The sequence below is a fragment of the Amblyomma mixtum genome, chromosome 3, assembly GCF_055824585.1.
Source record: "Amblyomma mixtum isolate Tamu chromosome 3, ASM5582458v1, whole genome shotgun sequence".
Lineage (NCBI taxonomy): Eukaryota > Metazoa > Arthropoda > Arachnida > Ixodida > Ixodidae > Amblyomma > Amblyomma mixtum.
Genome location: NC_143014.1, coordinates 108,064,351 through 108,070,491, shown reverse-complemented (window position 1 = coordinate 108,070,491; position 6,141 = coordinate 108,064,351).

Here is a 6,141-nt window from a genome sequence, read left to right as displayed (position 1 = left end):
ACATTATGCATTGTCGAATCAGTCAAATAAACGATTGCAGCCCAGAAACAAATTGTTTTTAATGAAGCAGGTCCCCATGACTTTTTCAATTTATTCATTTTGCCAAAAATTATTTGAAATATGCTGCTTGCTTATCTGACTTTAATCTCTTTGTGTGTATACTGAGCTGTGCATCAAATCCTGACTGCGTTTTGGTGGAGACGAAATGACAAAAACGTCTGTGTGCTGCCCGATGCTATAGCGCATCAAGGAACCCCAGGTGGTGAAAAATAATCCCTCGTTTTTCAGAAAACTACTGTGGCTCTCATAGCTAATCTGATGCATCAAGACATAAAGGACTGCATATATACAATATCCTACCAAAATTGAAATCCCGTTCGCGATTCACAAATGACATAGGCTCTTTACACCTGCATGGTGTGCTCAACGTTGTGCAAGGGTCTCGTTGCAAGGATCGTAACTACTACACAAGCACAATTATGCAACATGTTTTTAATGTATCCAAAATTTGATATAAAGGAGAGCATGTGGACAAAGTTTAAAAATATAAAAAATGCTTTTTTTTATTGTCATAAGAAGATTTCATTGTTCTGTGTGTTCTAGAAGGTAGCACGATCATATATATCCCTTTGTCAAAAAGACATAAATATCAACTTCAGCAGTTTGATAGGTCTGTTTGCATAGATGATAACACACAATTACTGCCACTCTGCTGCAAGCCGTTTTTGATATAATGACCTGCAAACTAGATAGATAAGCGTCTTTTTGGGCAAATTTTGACAAATATTATAAAAGCATCTATATCTTGCAGACAGACAAAAATAACGGACCACAAATCACTCAAACAACTTTCAGGTGCCCAACTTTAATATATTTTATGTAATTCATTATCAAGTTGGCCAAAACAGCAGAGCACTTAAGCGCAGAACTCCACTTCTCTGTATTATTAATTTCGCGTGCTTCGAAAAAAATTTGGGGGGGCAAAACCAATTGCGGATCGCTTCTTTCCAGTGATTAGGCAACAATATATAAAAATTTCAAATAAATTTATGGGGCTGACCAGCCACCCTTTGTTCGATCTTACGTGGAACCACCCATGCCTCATAAAGATTGCATGAAGTTAGTGCACAATATACTGAAGGATAAATGGCAGTCTATATGGAGTAATCAAGTCAATTACCCTAAACCTTGTAAACCCATCTTGGGAGAGTGGAAGTCATGTACAGGCTTTTTCACCCTTGAAAGAAATTCTTTTCTTCCTCCATGCTTAGAGAGAAACTGAGCTTGTGGCCACCACTCTTTGCGAAGCGCTGCTGCAGACAGCCAGTGAGAATCAGCGGGAAGGGCTCGTGCGCAGTAAGCACTGCCGGCTGCTCTTTCCGCGCATGCGCGTGGTGCCACCCATTCTCACCAGCTTTCGGCAGCAGCAGTATGGTCCCTAGAAATAACAGTGGTTCTCGAAACGCGGCGACCACATGCTCCCAGTTTCCCTCTCTATGTGAGGGCGACTGTGCACACATCATGCCGCGTGGCGACGCAGCTTCGGGTTTTGTTCCGGCAGCATCGACAGTAGCCACCCTACCAGCAAAGGAGGGGACCGTTTGCTCGGCCGACACATTCAGACTCTGTCTCATAGGGAGATGTGGCAGCATTTCACCTTCGGTAATGCCTGGATCTCCATTTGATGCTGCCCGCTACCGCCTTTCTGTGCCTGTTTCCTCCTGTTTCCTTATTAACTGTTTCCTCTCTTTGTGTCTCTTTTTTTCGCATCTCCCTTCCTTCCATTCATATATGTTGTTTTTCTCTTCTCTTTTTTTTTCTTTTGCCTCCGCTGTCTTCAGAAAGACACAAACCCACTCCCTTGCATATGTCAGATTACCTTCTGGCCCCTTCTTTCCTCTCCGACCCTTCCCGCTCTGCCTCCACTGCCCGTGTGAATCCGAGACCAGGGGCAGACTCAGGAATTCAGGATACCGCTGAAGAGCAGATATTGGCTTTAACTGAAGGTGACCAACTTAATGGCCGAGCAATGAACGATAATCTCACAGGTATCATTACTGAGTGCACAGTAGAAGTAGGCAGTGGGATGGTTCAACAACAAGATACCAGCAAGCTCTCTCAGGAGATGAAAGACCTGATCAAGAAACACCAATGCACGAAAGCAGCTAACCCCACAGATGGAGTAGAACTGGCAGAGCTATCGGAGTTAATAAGTGCAAGGTAACCAACATTAGTAATTTTAATATGAGAATCCAGCATGCTCTAAAGAATGGAGGTAGCCTAAAAGTGGTGAAAAGCAAACTAGGCAGAGACAAAAATCAGATGTATGCGTTAAGAGAGAAAGAGAGCAATGTCATCTATACAGTAGCTAATGTAATAGGAAAGTAAAGGAGAGAGGCACTCATGCACAGTAATGGGACATCCTGCCAGTAATGAAAGAGGATTAAAGAAAGCCTTAGGAGCCATGCAATGGGGGAAAGCAGCTGGTGAGAATCAGACAACAGCAGATCTGTTGAAGGACGGAGGTGAGATTGTGCTAGGAAAACTAGCCACCCTGTATACGCAATTCCCCCGAGAGTACTAGAAGCTTGGAAAAACGCTATCATCATCTTAATTTATAGGAAAGGAGATGCCAAGGACTTGAAAAATTACAGACCAGTCCCTATCCATTGCCTACAAGGTATTTACCAAGTAAATCGCTAATTCTAAAGACCCGTGTACTGTGCGATGTCAGTGCACGTTAAAGAACCCCAGGTGGTCGAAATTTCCGGAGCCCTTCACTACGGCGTCCCTCATAGCCTGAGTCGCTTTGGGACGTTAAACCCCTATAAACCAAACCAAGCCATCAAACACCATATGGTTTGCGCTTCGCAATAAACGGCAGAGATACTCAGATTATTCCACTGGTCAATAAGAACGGTGCCCCACACGGGCCCAACTCTGATGGAACGAAATTGGCCACCCGAGAAGGCGGCGACAGAGGTGGGAACAGCGACCATCACCGGTACATGTATACTTCCCAGGTGAAAATATGAAGTGGGATTCCAAATGGTGCCATTTGTTTTCAAGTGGTGCCACTTGAAAGCAAGTGGTTTTACAAATGGTCTCACTTGCTTTCAAGTGATGCCACTTGGAAGCAGGTGGTTTTGCAAATGGTCCCGCTTGCTTTTAAGTGGCACCATTTGAAAGCAAATGGTTTTTACAAATGATCCCACTTGCTTTCAAGTGGTGCCATTTAAACAAGTAGTTTTTACGAGTGGTCCCACTTGCTTTCAAGTGGTGCCATTCGAAAGCAAGAGGTTTTAACGTGGGACCACTAGACTGCAAGTGGCCACAGCTGGGCATCAAGTGGAACCATGACCCGTGTGAACATTTGCATATTAAACCAGAGCAATAATAAATTCTTAAATTAGAGCTATCAGCAGCTTACCCAGGTAGCGAAACATTGCGATAATGTTACATTTTTGTTACGCTCAAATGTTATTTCAATGTCCTTAATGTCCTTTTTTTCTAATGTTTTTGTAATGTTACATATAAATGTTCGAATAACCTTCCCTAAACATTCGTGAAACATGTAAACAACATAAATGCAACATTCTCGAAAATGGTGAAGCAGCCCCGCACAAGCATGCAGGCCTGCCAGTGGTGACGGCACACAACTTACAACACTTTGCAAGAACCAACAACAAGAGCGACACCTTCTCCACTACACTACAGCACAGCAACTCGTATTCACTCACCTCCAAACGGATGTCATGCCGCCGAGCTTATATACTCGCTACTGCGGGATGTCCCATGAGTGACAGTGGGGAATGGGTAATAACTAGAGGCCGGATTTCTAGGCACTAAAAAGCATGTTTTAGGCGCCATAAATAGGCGGCTAAAATTGCATTTTAGGCGTCTATCGGAGAAAAATAGGCACTATAAACTTTATCAAAAGTGCACATAGTTTCGAACTTCAGCGCGCAATATCTGCCGTAAAATAAAACAAAAACACAGCAGGAATTATTTGGGACCTTAAGCAAGGTGCGAACATTAGAAGCCGTTTTTTTTTAAGGCTGTCGCGCAACTTTTCATACAATACACATGCTTCAGCAGAGCAAAAGGGACGGTTACCAACCCTTTTAAAACACTTTGGTATACCTCGAAACAAACAATTCGCTTGTCGTGTACAAAAGTAGAAATAATGAACACCTTAACAGGAGGCCATGTATGTAGAAATTGATAGAAACATTGTCAATTCAAAGCATCTGACAATTGAGTTCAGTCTTCGCTCACACAGGAATTGAACTTATTTATTGCAGGCATACACGATGCTTCAACGTTAATAAATATGTTGTCATTTGTGTAAACAGTGTTTTATAGTTTGTGGCCTCACGTGTCTGGAGCCACGCAACTACCAAATGGTGCTTGCCATTAGAAGGGTCTGGAAGCCATAAATACGAGATGCTAGAAAATGTTGCACACAGTGCTGCTTGATGCGGAATATGTCGAAACGAGTCATAGTTCTGCACAGGCCTACGTACCTCCACGAGAATCCATGGTAAACTAAATATCATCCATCTAGAAATCACTGTTAAAGCCGTAGGTCGTGGTTAAAGCTATGGAAGCAGACAAGCACCATCTCCAGGTTGACTCAAATTTATGCCTCGCGTATTTCAGCGTATTTCAGGCCCCTTTTCTGTAAAATAGGGCATTTTTAGGCACCGACATCGGAAATAGGCATTTATAGGCACTGACACCCAAAATAGGCATTTATAGGCTCTATAAAAAGAGTATTAAACATATTGTCAACACCTAATTCGTGTTCATATATAAATATGGTGCGCCTACGAAGCATTGAAAAAAATAGGCATTTGCCTAAAATCCGGTCTCTAGTAATAACTAAAGTTTTGTGACAAATAATGGGGCTCTTCATGTAATCTATGGCGAGTACTATCTCTTTACTCTAATAACAGTGAGAAAATGTCTGGAAATCCGTGCTCGAAATATATTTGCAATGTTGTTTTATAGTTGCGACTCAAACATTATAATAAAATTTAGAAGATTATATTAAAACAATGTTCGTTTAGAATGTGAAAGTAACGTTTCCTATGTAACTTATAACGTTATATGTTAATTTTTAATGTTAATGTAAAGTTACTATGCAACATATGTAACATTACTCGAATTTACATAACATTTTTATAACACTATTCTAATGTTCAGTGCTACCTGGGTAACCTACTAAACTGTAATTATCTTTGCTCAATCACTGTGGTCGAAATTATATGAAATAACTGCGCCCAACAGGCAAGCGCCACTGGCCCCTGTATGAGAGTTGGTCGGTTGCGACTGAGAGAAGAATGAAAAGGAAAGTGCACGGGCCTGCCTACTGGCTCAAGCCGAGCCACCACCACTGCCACGTGCAGATAGAAGAGAGTTGAAAGATAAGAGGAAAGAGAAAAAGAGAGAGTAAAGACGCGCGTCGCAACAACTGCGTCCGCCGGAGCGGACGCTGGCTGAAAAAACATACACGGCCGTAGCCCTAAGGCTGCCCCCTGTATGAGAGTCTCACAAGTAGGGTATATATATGGAAGCAAAAATGTATTCTGTGGGTGCGTACACGACAGACTATAGTATGTCTTTCTTCTTTGTGATGTATGCTTGTGTATGTGTCTCTACTTCCATCACAGCTAGTATATGCGAGTCTGTTTCAATTCTCCTGTGAAAATGTTGGCACCAGGCTCAGCGCCACCCTGCAGTCCTCACAAATCAGTTTTCCTTTTGCACGTTAATAATATATGCAAACGCACAATTAGAACCAATTTCAAAACTCAGTTGGAACCATAAGTATCGAATTTCATGGTTCTAATTAAAATTTAATTTTTTTTTACGGTCCCGTCACCAACGTCTTTCCATTGGAATAATAAAGTTGTAACAGTACTCGAAGTTGGTTATGTTATCTAAAAAGTAAACACATGCATGCAGCATGATACACGCTGTTACAACCGCATGCAAGTCGGCGCGCGCACACCTCAGACGCGTTCAGTAAAAGAACACAAGTGCGTTTCGCTTAGCAAGCCGGGAAGTTGCATCGAGGCTGGTTCATGGCAACGCTTCGCTGCGATGTGCTGTTTGAAAATTCTTCACGCGGTTCGG